Raw genomic sequence first — 14228 nt, forward strand, 5'->3', positions numbered from 1 at the left:
GATCTCTTTTCTCTCTCACACCCTTGTTCCTCTTTTTTCCTCACGCCCCCTGCTCTCCCCCTCCATCTTCCTCTTTCTTCTTTGGCAGCAATCCAGGTCATCACCTCTTCCCTTCTTCTCCTTTCTATGATCCTGAACCTGGAAAGTCAGTTGGTTGCTCTCACTCTCTCGTTGTCTCTTTTTCTCACTCCCTTCTTGCCATTGTTGTTCCACTCCTCTTCCCTCGCTCACCCTTTATTTCCCATCCTCACTCTCTTCCCTCTACTCATTTCACTCTCCCTGCCTCCTGCTCTCCACTCTCCCAGTGGTCTCATTAAGCATGAAGGAGGCTGCCTGTTGTGTGTATGTGTGTTCTCTTAGGCAAAGTCTCACTTGACTGAGCATGCCACTTGTACTAGCAGGGGCCTGGGCTCCATTATTACCACAAAGCTGTCACAAACAGTATATAAAGTAGCCTCCTGTTGCCGAGTTGTGGGTGAACACAGGGCATTCTCCTAACAACAGCAGCTACCACCGCTGTGCCTTGCTGGAACGATAGAGAAGCTGCCTTTTGCTTTGGCAGGCGAAACAGACGTGCATTATATAGATATAGAAAATAGGAAATGTGTACAAAATAAATATGCACACACACACCTACACATCACCTTTCTATTTGGCCGGCACATGCTGCTCCTGAGACGTAAAACCACATACCAAACACATCTGTCTCTTCTGTCTAATGACATCCCACCTATGTGGTCCAACCTTCTGGGATGTCCTCTTCCTCTACTGAGTGATTATATATGTGTGCGTGTGTGTCCACCACTGTTTTGCTAGTATCTAGTTACAGGGGTGCAGGAATGGGCCTCTGTGCTGCCTTGCTGGCAGGCCTGACCCCAGCAGGTCAACGTCCATTACCACATGAAACCTAAATGTCAAGCACGGCCCCCTGCTGTAGCCATTTGTCTTTCTCTGTAGGCCCGTCAGCCTAGATACACACAAGCATGCAAAGACGCTCACCTGCTGAAGAATCCTCAAAATGTCTCATTGTAACCATTTCCTTTTCTGTCGCTATATTTAAATACACACTTTGCACATTTCTTTCTATTAACCGATTATTGCCTAGCAACAGGGGATATTTTTATTACATTGCTTTTGATAATCACCCGGATATAATTTCTTCCTACATGTTTGAAGTGTTGACTGACAGCCTGACAACATCCTGTTTTTATCCAAGAGCTGTTTAGTTTTAGCTTTTCTGAGAATGGAGTGACTTCAGTTGATGATGGACAGAGTCAATGAACAACACTTTCTTTTTGCTTTGAAAAATATGCAGTTTAAATGTTAAACATGGTAGTCTAAACTAGTGATGTTCCTGAGACATATGGTAGCTTCTTTATGCTGCGTGTAATGTTCAGTTGATGCTTGCCACACCTGCTAAAAAGCAAGGCCAGGAAGTGGCAAAAGTGTCCAAAGCATTAAAGGGAAAAAGCCATTCCTTATTTCTCACTACCTGAGCGATCCATCGACAGCTCTGTCACATCAGGCGAATGATTCATTCGCCATTTGTACGTTTATCTCTGAGGCTGTTAAGCATCAAACACCACCTCATTTGTTCCCACTGAAGTGATTTGAGTTCTTTAACCACCGGTCAGTGAGGAAATAGCATTTTTCCCCTGGTACACAGTGATGAGCTCTGTAGCAGTCATTATCAGAAAGCACTCTGGCCAACTCCATCCCTTTCCCCCCCACATTAGTGAGCAGCAGCCATCCATTTTTTGCAGATAAAGGACAGAGAGAAAGCTACAGTGACTGTACGTACACACTCATGCAGACATATAAACACATGACTTGTTTACAGGAAGCTGTCAGCCATGCGTCCGTATGATAAATAAACAGTGAAGCATCTACTTTTTAATGATGGCACATACAGGCCTACACGCCAACTATTGATGGAAAGATTGAAAGTGTTCTCAAGGGCCTTTCCAACATGACAAATAGGTCTGGATTTTTTTTCCCTCCATTGCCTGCTCTTTTATTTATCTTGTGCAGGAGTTTGAAGATGCAAGAGATGCCAAGCACATTTATAAAGAGCAGTGACCAATAGGGAAAACATTCAGAGCATGAATGAAAAGAATTTGATAATAAACAGAGAGAAAGCCACAAAGAGAAATGGTAAAAATGTGCTTTCCTTCAGGAGAGCGGAGGACATGCACAAAGTATAGTGCAAAATTTAGAAAAAAAAAGAGGGTTTTTTGAGTTTTTGTCAAACCTGAGGCATAACTGCTCACCACCTCCTGCCAATGTCATCTCAGGATACCAAAAACAGCACAGCCACCTGCATTAGCAGGCTGCCCCTGCCGTGCAGAAGATGCTCCGCTGCTCGCTTTGATAAATGTTTCATTGTTTATGCTCTTTCTTCTCCGTCTCAGTTTCTCTCTCCTCCTCTCCATCCTACATCTAGTCGGGTGAATGTTTTCAGAGACCGGCGGGCTTTTCTTTTTTTTTTTTTTTTTTTTTGTCAAGTGTTGTTTCAGTGTTAGTCAAGCGTTTGATGTCTTTCTCGATTGTTGTTCATCTGCCTCCCTGGGCCGAGATCACAGGCAGCATTTATTAATCTGCAGGTTCACACTCACAGCTAAGGGACCGCTAGCAGCAGGTCCACCACATGCCTTCTTTCCTTCTTTTTTTTCTCTTAAAACTATACACTGCCCCCCCCTTTTTTTTTTTAACTATTAGCAAATGACCTACTTCATGAATCTAAACTTAGCTGCACTCAACCCCGAGTCAAGGGAGTGATTTGATTGTGAGTTTAGCTCGTGAAGGGAGGGCGTCAGTGTTATCTGTGCTCCACAAAGACACAGGGTTAATTGATGCACGCTAGTGTCACTGTGGTGATTGCTCGCTTCTTTGCCTTGTTGGCTTTTTAAGTTGATTTTTAACCCCATTATCTGATAAGCTGTATGTGGCAGGTTGGGGAGTATTTGTGTGTGTGTGTGTGTGTGTGTGTGTGTGTGTACGTGTGAGTCCTAGTTGCCTCACAAAGATGAAGAGCTCTCTCTTTACCTAAGGGGAATGGGGTTTGACAGTACTGTAGCGCCCCCACCTTCCCTCTATCCTTCTATTGAAACCCCCTCCACCCCACCCCTCACACACCATCCCCCGCTGCTGATAAATGTGTTTTTCTTAAAGGATGAAGGTGGTTGGTTTAGAGGAGTCTCTTTTAATGTAGCTTTTTTTCCCTGTGTGTGTGTGTGTGTGTGTGTGTGTGTGTGTTCAGGGGGGAGGGGGAGGGTGGGGGGTGCTTGCTAATGCAGTGCAGGGCCATACAGCAGGGCTACAGGCTACAGACTCGGAGGCAGGCCTGCAACCTCGACCTCAGCATCATTTGTTTGGACGAGGGCCGTCAGCGGCTGTCACGCGGCCCATGATGAAGTGTCAGTCGGTAATTGTCCCCGCGAAGCATCCACATCTCAGGGGGTGATGGTGGAGGGAGGGAGGACGGGGGAGCTGGGAGCTGACAGAGAGAGAAATGACACCCGGGGCTCCTCCCATTCTCTCTCTTTCTCCTTCCTTCCTTCCTATTCACTCCTCTTTTCTTTCTTGGCTTTCTCTGCACTCTACCTACAGCTGCACCTCATGGGAAGGTCTGCTGTGTGCTTGGCTCAGACCACTGGCACCCATGGAGCTTCGTCTGGGCTCCAGTAGCAACATAATAGATGCATCATATATAGATTTGAGGGGGTATAAACTAAAATCACCCAGAACTGGATGGTCTACCTCTGTGGATGCACATTACTGAGACAGTATATTTTTAAAACTACTCTGCAGCTGCTGCTCATCATTTAGTCTTCCATTAAAAAAACAAACAAAGTTCTTATCTTTCCCACATTCATCTCCGTATTGCCTTGAGCTTTTAATGGGCCTGTTACTTGACTAAGAGGCCTCTTGAAGGCTCTTTGGTGGAAACATTGTCCTCCTTCACTGATCATCTTGAAAATAAGTATACATTTTCTAGCTGTTGTCGTTTTTGGTAATTAGATTCAGTAGAGGGCTTATATTGATTGAACAATGTCTCCATGTAATGAAAAGCTTTTACAGGGCACACAGTAGCTTTTTATAGTGCAATCCATAATGTGTTGCCTTATGTCATGGGCCCTAATGCACAGCAGCCAGGCTCCTGTGCATAAATTGCCAGCAGAAGTTTGAAGATAGAGCCTTGTGTGAGTGCGTCATGATAGACAAAAGGGAGATGGAGAGGAAGGAGATATTAAAGGACAGACAAAAGCTCTTATGAAAGAAAGAAGGGGGCCACAGGAGGAGAGAGGATCCCACGTGGAGAAGATGAATAGAGGCTGCATACTGAAAGATGGGCAAGGCATGTAATGGAAATGTGGAAGGAGGTGAAAAGAGGCGAGAATATGGAGGAAACCACCTTGAGATATGAGCCCTGCATTTCCACTTTCTTCCTTCTCCCTTAGGACTTCCAACCACCACCGCTATCATCTCCACCTCTGTGATGGTAGGATGAAAGCTGCAATGCATGGTAGATCAGTGATGGGGTCCCTTATGGAGGAACAAGCAGAGTGAAGATGAATATAAAGGACAAGGACAACAAAAGTGTATGAAGAAAGGAGAGAAAGAAGTGTTTGAAGGAACATGTCATAAGAGGGAAAAGTGTAAAATTAATAACAGGACTGAGAAGGGAGACTCCATTTTTGGCATCCGGCTTCTTATGACACCCCGAGGACAGCAGGTGAATTATAAGGAGGCAGATGGGAGGCATCCCAGTCTTCTTCCCTCTGTCTGTCTGTTGGCTGCAGGTGGAACGCAGCCTGCCACTCCTGCTGTCTAAATGAGGAGGTGCTCTCCTCCTTCTCCTCCTCTCCTCTGTCTCTCTCCCTTATACACACTGCTTCTGTCTTTCTTTGCCTTTAATGGGGCACTGGCCTGGGGCGCCGAACCTGCTCCCTCTGGAGCAACACACATACAGCGTGCACACACACTGATCATGCATTACAGAGACTCCTGCATGCCCTTGCACATGGTGCGATACACACACACAGAAAGGGAGAAGCAGGGGAAACCGCAGCCCCCCAAATTATGCCCCAGTCTGCGAGATGATGAATCTGGTTGGTGATTAGTTAGTAGAGGAGGGAGGCACACTGCATAGGCCCTTTAATGGGCCATAATTTGGGAAGATAACTGTATTGTCCTATCTCTCTTGACATTTAAATCTAATCAGACCCTGCTGGTTAGCACTTTGGTCCAAGACAAGAGGGAGCCTGGGAGGGATAAAAGGCAGCAGAGAAACATTGGCCCATAGTGGGTCATTGATCCCTGTAGGGCAAGGCTAAGCAATTAGAAAACAAGACCAAGAGAAACATTATTTCATGCATTCCCTCATTTATGTGTTTATTATTTTGCTTTGTTTTGCTTAACTATCACCACACAGAACCTTGAATTCAGTATATTCTAAGGGATGTATATAAAGTCCCTTTTCCTTCCATATGCACATGATTATGTGTACACAAGCACCACTAGTGAGCCACTCCAAGGCCTCTTTTGTGCTCTTTATTACCACAGATGAGATGCTCAGTTTGATTAAGACTTCTCTTTCACCCTCTTCATTAGCAGAGGAAAGCCACGGTAGCAGCCGTGGCCCATGTAAAGAGGGGCATGAATTAGAATCCACTTATTCCATAGACTGCCACTAATTCCACTCAATGGCGGTTAATGGCAGGGAGTAATAGGAAAAGGGTGTTTCTAATTGTGTCTTTGGATAGGGCAGCGTGCGCTGAACAGCTGTTTCGGTGAAGTAGGCTCCTCAAAGAGGCCGAAGTCCAGCGACAGCATTGGAGGGCCCGCACGACTCCGTTCGATCGAGCTCACCAGCAATAAATGCTCGTAGACGAGCCAATTTCCTCTGGCAGAGCATCCTGCAGAGTGGAGGAGCTGGGCCTCAGTCAATGAGAACCACCTGGTGCTGAGGGAATGTGATTAGGCTTGGCACTGCTGTGAGCGAAGAGCTGTTTTGTTAAGGCGGATTGAGATGCAGGAAGGGGGGGGGGGGGGGTCTCGCCTGAGTTTGGTTTGCTGGAGAAATATTGACATTAGGTTTTTGTCAGAGCGAGATCTGAGACACAATGTTGTTTTGTTGGTGCGCAATTAGAGGGAATTATTTTGGTGGCAGCATGTGTTTTACTTTTTGATCTTGGTACCGATTGTCGACTCGGTTGGAGCGTGGGACACGCCACAACAATGGGGTTGTGGGTTCAGCTCCCACACAGACTACACGCATACCAACTTAGAAGTCAGAATAGTTGCGCAAGTGGCTAACCATACGGAAGATTAACGCTTTTTTTCTGCACTGATGGGAATTTTATTGCAACCTCAAAAATGTCTGGAAATCCACAGAGAATGGCGATAATCTTTGCATGGCAAGATTTAGCTGTCGCATGGCCCACCCATGCTACAGCTACAACCAATGGCATTCATTGGGCTTTGTCACAGCGCGTCACTGTAACAAAGCAGCCTCCAGAATAGCCTTCTTCTAAAAGCTAGCCTCAGAGAGATGATCACAAATTTTCCTTGTGTTGTTGGGTTGTTTATGATCAGCAGTGATGACTTAGACCTTACAAGGTTTAATAAAAATTTTCCTGCTGTGGCCAGCTATCATCACATCCCCTGAGTTTATCTGGCTTACCTGGAGGTTTGTTCTAAAACAGTCTGCCTGTGTTTCTTGTTTTTGCTGACTTCTCGTTTGTTTGTTTGTTTTAAAAAAAATCATGTGACCATGTTCTTAGCTCTCAGCAATAAATTCTGTGACTACTGTGTTATTATTACCCATAGAAATGGCAGCCAAAACTATGAAGAGGGCTGTACCTCCGGGCTGCTGCACCATTCATCTGAAGCCTTGTTCCTTTTGATGCGTATTTAATTTATTTGACCTTTTAATTTAACCAGACATGTCGGACCTTTCCCAAGATTCAGTTTTCACTTGTAGAAAACCGTCGCTGTGTGTGTGTGTGTGTGTGTGTGTGTGTGTGTGTGTGTGTGTGTGTGTGTGTTTGTTGTGCGCTTTTTGTGCGCCTTCCCACAGGGGTTATCACAGTTGAGTGAATGTTGGCTTGCGGACAGTAGCTCTGATCACATTTGATGATGGAAATGCATACCACTGAGGATTGTGTTTGTGCGTGTGTGTGTGTGTGTGTGTGGGTGTGGGTGTGTATATATACAAAGCAGATTGTGGAGGTGATGATAGCCCCGCCAGTGTCTGTAGAGGGTATTAATCTCACTGTTTATGCATGTTTGTCTTTTATCTTTCCTTCTGCTGAGTCTTCAGCCTTCATTCCCAGCCTTTATGATGTTTTTGCACCTCAAAGCCATTTTTTCCTCTTAATGTATCTGTTTGTGTGTTTGTTTCTTAAAGGAATCTCAGTATCGTCCCTTTTCCCTCCATTTTTTCCCTTTATGGCCTGTTCGCTCATCCTCCTCTGCTGTTGCCCTCGTTGCCCCTCTCTTTCTGTTCATCTTTTAATCTCCACTCATCTCTCCCCAGTCTGGATCTTGGCATTTAGGCCTCTAATTGAGCTGGCATCCCTTGAATACTTCATGGAAAAGAACAACAGAGAATCCCACCATTGTTTTCTGTACCCTGTGTTCAGACACAGAAGGCAGGGCCAGTCTGTCTGGGTAAGAGAGAGAGCGTTTACAACGGAGGGGGGGCAAATAAAAAAGATGTAAAGATTTTTCAGTTTCATAAATGTGCATTGCCTGAATTGACTGTCTGTACATTTAGGAGTTGATTGCATGAAGACAGCTGATAATTTTTTACGAATATAAGAGTGAGTGTGACAAAGTAGCTCATGGCATGCAACCATAAATGCACCAGCCTCGAGAATATAGTCAGTCATGATTAAGAAATTAAACCTGGAACTTATCCTCTTACACTTTCTGTCTTGCCTACCCTGAAGAAATCTCCTCCTCCTCCTCCTCCTCCTCCTCTCAGCTGAGCACATCCCTCGTTCCAGAAAAGAGAAATGAAGCACTGGTCTACTCCTTTTTCCAGAATGTGTTTGACAGCTTCTCCAAGCTCTCCACTAACAAATCCCAGCACACACTTGCATGGAGACACACATTCACAAATGCTTTGGAGCAAATCCCTGACTCGGTTTAATGTGCTGCAGAGTTACCGATCAACCAGGCTGAGGATATCAGGTCTCCTTGTTGGATGCAAGTTGCAATATTCACTGCTTCCTTTCTGCCTGCAAGGCTCTGGAGGTGTGTGTGAGAGAAAGGAGAAAGTGAGAAACTAAAAGATAGAAATAGATTAAGGTTGCTGTGCGAACTCTGTCTTCTAGTTAGTTTGCTTTTTCAGGTGAGAGGTAGATGAGGAAAGTGTGTGTGTGTGTGTGTGTGTGTGTGTGTGTGTGTGTGTGAGAGAGAGAGAGAGAGAGAGAGAGAGAGAGAGAGAGAGAGAGAGAGAGAGAGAGAGAGAGAGAGAGAGAGAGAGAGGGAGAGAGAGAGAGGGAGAATGAGAAAGAAGTGTTCTCCAGTTGCAGACTGAAAGAGGACCCACTGCAGGATGCCCTTCAGGCAACTAACACACACAGAAGAAACTGAAATATGAAACAGTGGCAGCACACATCAGCACATACAGTATAAGATAGAGAGCCCACATTCATACACACACTGACAACTACACCAAACTCCCCCTGTGTGTGTGTGTGTGCATCTGAGTGCGTGTGTGTACATGTCTTTGTTCTGTCTGGCTGTCCTCTTGGCACGTAAATCATAATGGATCTCATTATCCAGCTGGGTCGGCTTGGTGGGGCCTGTCTGGCAGGAGATGATAGCTGGATGGCTGAAGGGCTTCCATAACACACACTCACACACACACATACACACACACATACACAGGCACATACTCAGCTTTATCCATATATGCATGCCATTTAGCTTGGATAGCTTCTGTGGGAGCATATATGTTTCATTTTCACTCAAATAACATCAACAGACGGACACACACACACACACACACACACACACACACACACACACACACACACACACACACACAAAGACACACGCACACGCACGTTTATAGCCCATCCAGACACAATGGACATTAGCGGCTCAGCTTGCCGTCAGACAGAAGGCGAAGTGATGCAGAGCAGAGGGAGGGACGGATGAAAAATGGAACTTATCCTCTTACTCCCTCTCTCTTGTCATCCCCTCCCCACCTTCTTTCACCCCCCTCTTCTTTCCTTCTTTCTTCCTGCTTATATCCTATCCGTCACTTGTTTGGAGGACACAGCAGATGTCGGTTTGTCCCTCGAGGTGAGCGGGCGCTTGTGCTGCCATCTTTTTCCTCCTTATCGCCGTACAGTTTCCCACACAGACTGCAAGAGAGCCATGAATCACACATGCACACCACGCTGGTTTTGAGTTCGGGAGTGGTGTGTGCATGTGTGGGTGGGGGTGGTGGGGGGGTAATAATGTTTTGTTCCAGTAAATCACATGTTTCGTGAGTCTTGTACACAAACGCATAAGCACGCTGGTGCCATTTGGTATCCGAGCAGTGCTCAGTGTTATGCTGTGAATACAGGCGGAGCAGTTGGTTGCTCGTAACACGGTTAGGGCCTACACCATTTGTCTGGACATGACCATTACCCAAGCCAATTACTGGCTGGTGTACCGGCGAGTCGCCAACAACCTAATGTTTTCCCGTCATGGCTGCCCCCACCGACCCGAAACCCCTTCCTTTGCAAACACACACACGCAAGCAGAAGGAGGAGGGGGGGTGGGATAGAGAGGAAGGATGGAGAGCCTGAGGCAAAAATCCCCCACCCCATCGACTTGACTGACTGATACACCTAATAAACTTTCATTTAAGCTAATGTTCCTCTTTTTTCCCCTCTCATCTTCTCACCATCCCTCCCCCTCTCTCTTTTCTTACTTTTTTTTTTCTCCTCATTGCTACTCACTTCCACTCTCCTCCTTTCTTCCTCTATTTGTCCATTTTTCTGTCTGTGCGCCAGAAGAAGGGCCTGTCCGAGCAATCGATGCAGGCAGTCCACCAACCGGAAGCCCAGTTGGCCGAACAGCACACCACTCAATCAGTCTGAACAGCAACACCCAGGGCTTCTGGCAACCAACCGAGGTAGACACACTCTCGCTATATATACAGCAGTAGATCCTGAACTGAGCTCATTTGATAAATCATGTACATATCCTGCAACAGCAGTAAATGTCATGCACCAAGTTTTATATATCGAAATGAAGCCAAATGAATCAACAGCAATACATCAAACATTCACACTCATCTCTTAAATAGCGCAGACATGCCAGAGTGTTTTGGAAGGGGGACTCTTTGCCACCGCCAGCCCATATATCTTTGAATACTCTAGGTGATATGCTAATTTAACTTTCAGACAAAACAGCTGTTTGTTTTCCTTCTATTTATAGGCTTTGTCTGAGACCACAGCTGGCTCAGTATGTACATGTGTGGTTTTCCCTGTACTGGTTACTGTGTCAGTGTGTGTTGACAGTGGACACACTCTGTAGAACCACACTGTTTGTAGTTGCTTTACTTTCACTGGTTTCGTGTGCAGCAGATGCAGTGTGTGTGTGTGTGTGTGTCTGTCTGTGTGTGACTGAGTTTTATGTGAGATTTCATTGCATTCATGGCATTGTGTATTTTTTGCTAACCTTAATATATGCGAGGCCTGTGTATTTGTTCTTAGTTAATCTGTTGTAAGTGTGCAGTACAAAGGGGTTTCTGCTCTTTGTCTCAATTTGTGTCGAGTTGGGAAAAGGCAGGAATTTCTCCCCCCTTTTTTTTTTTTTTTTCCTCCCTCTTAAAAATAGTACCTTGCTCTTTTCTCCATTTGTTTGATTAATGAGAGCTGCATATTCTCATCATAATAAGAAACTATAGCTTTTGCTCACAGAAGTGAGTAGTTATTTTTAGGGCTGCAGTTTATGATTTCATAAGCTCCTTTCAGGCACGCACTCCTTTTCATTCATCTGACAGCATCTCGGTGCATCGGCTTCGTGTCTGTCACAGCTTTTCCTTTCTGTAAAAGCTGTGACAAGCATGCTAGTTTTGAACCTGTAGCACATGGTTACCCTTGAGACTTGGTGACCTAAACAGCCTGGCTGCTGTTTTAGATTTATGAAGATAAATCTAAATCAGAAATGTAATGTTCTGTGCTTCGATCTGCTGATATTTTTTTTTCCTTTAGATTTCCAAATATTTCTTCACCTCAGGTTTTGGATGGATCAGAGAGAATATTATTACTGCCTTAGTATAAAGAACAGTAATCACAGCCTTTAATATAAGGACTCAGATATGTCAACAGGACTCCTGGGTGCAGATTGCTGAAACTGTCGGATTGAATGTGAATGAATGTATGAAGAAGTAGAGAAACTTCAGGGGCAAACATCTTTCCCCTGAAGTGGGAAAAAGTCTCAGGGTTTTATTTGTTTTTATCATGCCTGGCCCTGCATAAAACACCGGGACATGACCACAAGGTTATTAACGGCACGCGTGGCTCAGCTGCGGAGTCTAAATCGTAGCCTCGTATGATTCAGGTCTTGAGGTTGAATGAAATGGTCCTATTAATGAAGAGGCATGCACAAGTTTAGAACGGAGTGTATTTTTTCTGCATCTTTGGGGAAGTACGCATACAGAACTCTCCAAAGTAACTTTTCATGTATGTTGAGTTTCCCCTCATTACAGATTAAATTGTCTATAAAACACTACTTAACAGTAAATTATTTACCTGAGCAAATAAAAAGTCTGCGGCAGCGCAGATTAACATGACTCAGCAGTAACAGCTACAGCCTGAGTTAGTTTGGGTAGCTGCTTTTAGTCTCACTGCCAAGTTTATTTCATACCTGCAGCTATAGGAATTTGTTAGTTTCCAAAGATAGAGAGTTGCATGCAGTACTTACTCCTGCTGTTCTACTTTAAATCTTAGAGAGTTTAAATTTCAGTTTCAAAAATGAAGCTAGAACAAAATGATCACTAATTAATACCCATCTGAATCTGATAATAACTGTTTATCCAAGATTGTGTGGTTTAATATTGGCTGGAATATCTAAAAATGTCACATCCTAAGCTTCACTAATTGAAATAAGGCAGTTATGTTAGGTCACTAACCAAAGTAAACCATAGCAGCTCAGTGTCGTCAGATGCCATAGGTATTAACAAGGAGAAGAAGAAGAAATCCCTGCACACACATGATGTCAGCAGGCAGACAGTGCACTGGTGTTAAGGACACTCTCTGGTCTGCTTCTTTCAAGGACCTTTACTAACTCTTGATACATTAGTGTTTTCTCCACTGAGTGCTTACCAGTGTGAAGTAGAATTGCTTTATTTTCTTCCTTTAGCCATTGACCTGCAGGTTCTATCATTTTGTTGCATGCTTTATGTATCCTCTGCTTTCTCTTATTTAAGTGGTTAAAGGGAGCGGAGACTTTACCACCACTTCTTCAATGCGTGGGTGGTTTTCCTCCATATTTTGACATCGAGATTTCTGCCTTGCAACCTATACGATTAGCCAAGCCGCATTTCTGCAACATGCACAGACTTCAAAGAACTCACCCCACCCGGCTCTATATGATGCAGCGCTGCTGTCTCCTCATCCATCCGAAAGTGTAGGCTCTGTATGCTTTGTAGCTGGAGGTGTGCTACTGTAGGCGAGGTAGACACTCTTTGTATTATTTTTTTTTTTTAATAAGTTGGGCAATAACAATAAATCCTACAGGCTAATCACACACTCACCAATAACCCGCCCTCCCCCACTGAATGCAGAGCGATGCAGCATTACTCTGCCGCCGCCTTCAATTACGCCATTCATCATGCATCTTATCTGGCCGCCGGTTTGATTGAGTGTGCAATGGGAGGCACTGCAAACCCTGCATTCTCTATACCTGTGTGTGTGTGTGTGTGTGTGTGTGTGTGTGTGTGTGTGTGTGTGTGTGTGTGTGTGTGTGTGTGTGTGTGTGTGTGTGTGTGTGTGTGTGTGTGTGTGTGTGTGTGTGTGTGTGTGTGTGTGTGTGTGTGTGTGTGTGTGTGTGTGTGTGTGTGTTGGGGGTGTTGACAGGAATGGAAAACTGCATTTGGGGGGGATGTGGGCACATGCGAGTGTATATAGGATTTATTGGGATGTATGATTGTGCGTAGAAATGTGTGAGTGAGAGCACGGCAGATCTACAGAAGTGTATAAATCAAACCGGATGATCGTCCTCCCACTCTGATCCACTCTGTCTCAGCAAGTGCATTCCTCTTTTTTTTCCTTTTTTTTCATTTCTACTGTCCCTGTACTTCCTTCCGTCTCTCTCTGTCCTTTTTTTCCCTTCCACCTCCTCCTCCTCCTCCTTCTCTTCTCCGTCTTCTTCTCTGTAACAGATTTGTCTGGGGGCCCCTGTCTAATCTCCAGCAGTGCCGGGTGTTGGGAGACGGGCGACAAATTTTAATAAGCAACTGGGCGCTGTAATTTAGCGGCCTGGGAGGGAGATTAAGCTGATTGATGCTGGGCTCGCCTAATGGTCCAGCCTACGGCTCCCAGCCCAAATTGGTGGTAATGAAAGTTTTGTGCAAATTGAGATGGAAGAAAATAAGGCATCCTCTCATCTTCCCTCACTCTCTCTCTATCTTCATTCATTCTTTGTATTCCTCTCTCAGTTTCTAGCTCCCTGTTCATTTTCTCCTCTGCTCTCAATCTTTTTGACAAGGTGCGTCTTTCCCTCTGTCTCCCTCCATCAAGCCCTCTCTTTCCTCCCCTCCTTTTATTCTTTATCTGTTTCACTTTCTCTCTTTCAAGCTGTCCTTCATATCCTCCATCATCATTCATGCTTTCTTGGCTCTTTGTCTTTCTTATCCTCTTTCATGCTCATTGCTTGCTCTGCCTCTTTACTAAAATCGATTTGTCCCTCATCTGCTGTCTCTCTCTCTTTCTATTTCGCTCTACGCTGTCAGTAGTTTTTCTCGGGCACGCTTAACTCCGTTCAGTATGTTTTTATTTATTTCACTCACAGGCTCATTTGCTCCCTCCCTCCTCTCTTGGCTGTAGAAGGAGGTGTGTGCCCTTGTGGTTTGCAGCTGGTGCAGGAGGTGTTGTCTGCATCGCTCCTGTGTTGTCAGGTCAAATTCATCTAGATCTGCAGAGAGATGTGAGAAGAGGGGCCTGATGGCTGTCTAATATTTTCTTTCTTTTTTTTTTTTTTTCTCCTCTGCT

General features: G+C 45.0%; 1 protein-coding gene across 7 annotated transcripts in view; it reads left to right on the forward strand.

Annotated features, from left to right (window-relative positions):
* Positions 1 to 14228, forward strand: part of raraa (retinoic acid receptor, alpha a) — a 141057-nt gene that overhangs the window by 27909 nt on the left and 98920 nt on the right. For 2 of the 7 annotated variants that reach the window (XM_039616262.1, XM_031739650.2), the window contains one exon: positions 10023 to 10144. The exons of 2 other annotated variants lie outside the window; for them this stretch is intronic. The gene's annotated coding sequence lies outside the window, so the exon portion shown is untranslated. Of the gene's footprint in view, positions 1 to 4480; positions 4736 to 10022; positions 10145 to 14228 lie in introns of those variants that run through there. 3 more of the 7 variants (XM_039616264.1, XM_039616263.1, XM_039616265.1) reach the window with 2 other exon arrangements.

The sequence above is a fragment of the Oreochromis aureus genome, linkage group 8 (assembly GCF_013358895.1).
Source record: "Oreochromis aureus strain Israel breed Guangdong linkage group 8, ZZ_aureus, whole genome shotgun sequence".
Taxonomy (NCBI): domain Eukaryota; kingdom Metazoa; phylum Chordata; class Actinopteri; order Cichliformes; family Cichlidae; genus Oreochromis; species Oreochromis aureus.